The 1,248-nt window shown below is 32.9% G+C and overlaps 1 pseudogene; it reads left to right on the forward strand.

Moving 5' to 3' along the window:
• Positions 1 to 1,248, forward strand: part of LOC102826283 — a 17,475-nt pseudogene that overhangs the window by 8,438 nt on the left and 7,789 nt on the right.

Genomic DNA, 1,248 nt, shown 5'->3' on the forward strand with positions numbered 1-1,248 from the left:
TATAAACCCAAATTTAAGCATGTTTTATAATTCTTGTACATAATTGCATTCTTTTTCTTTAGCATAATAAAAGTCATTTCATTTAATTCACTTCTCACTGATAAACTAACTGAAGCAAATCAATTGATGTTAGGTCATATTTCTTCTAACTCTAACAATATTTACACAATTAACTCACAAAATATTTTTGATTACTTCTGTTCTTAAGTCACATTTTTTTTATTTTCAAGTTGTATGATATAAAACTTTATATATGTGGATTATGTTTTGGTTACCTATCATTGCATATAAAAGTACTCCAAAATTCATCTAAAAGTATTATTTTATTTACTGGAAAAAGTTAGCAAATTATTTTTCCAAATTGGATATAAGTTTCTAGAAGAGGCAGTCTAAGTGCCCATAATGGAAGAATGGATACACAAACTTTAATACATACACTGTATGTAATATTATGCAACCTTGAAGAATAATGGTAAATCTGCAAAACGCCTCATAACATAGATGAACATTGTGGATTATGCTGAATAAAATTAGTCAATCAAAAAAGGACAAATATTGTATGAGATCATTATTGTAAAAGCTCAAGAAATGGTTTCCATACTAAAACAAACATTCTTTGATGGTTACCAGTGATGGGAAGGAGAGGATAGTAATTCATTTGCTAGAGAGTAGACACATGTTAGCTTGGGTGATAGGGAGGACAATATGCAAAAAGGTGGCATGCAATACACAAGAAGAAGGGTGGCAGATGAATAATGTAGATGGAGGAAGTCTTAGAGAGGTATACATGGACTAAATGGGATTGTGGCAAATATTTATATATGCACAACCTTGGAACAACAGTGTTCTGTGAGTAGATACATAGATTGAAACATAGGCTGAATAGGTAAGGGGGGGGAGTTTATGTTTGACTGCCTTGTGGATATTGGTTTCTCCTGCATACTATTGTAAAACAGACATTCATGTGTGATAGAAATTAATACTGGGAATTATGATTATAGAAAGATAATATGCCTTCCTTCAGCCTCTAATTGATGGATTTGCTAAAATGGGAGTTAGAATTTTCCCAGACAAATAGGCTTTTTATTAAGCCTGTGTAGATTATGGGGCTTTAGGTGGAGTCCTGAGCCCCACCTAGTACCTTCTGAGTTGGTACATTTGCATTTGAAATGACATGCAGACCAACCTAGAACTGCTTGGAGAACAGAAGATTCTTCTTCAGAAAAAAGTTGACTGTTGAGCCTTTTG

The sequence above is a fragment of the Chrysochloris asiatica genome, unplaced genomic scaffold (genome assembly GCF_000296735.1).
Source record: "Chrysochloris asiatica unplaced genomic scaffold, ChrAsi1.0 scaffold00140, whole genome shotgun sequence".
Taxonomy (NCBI): domain Eukaryota; kingdom Metazoa; phylum Chordata; class Mammalia; order Afrosoricida; family Chrysochloridae; genus Chrysochloris; species Chrysochloris asiatica.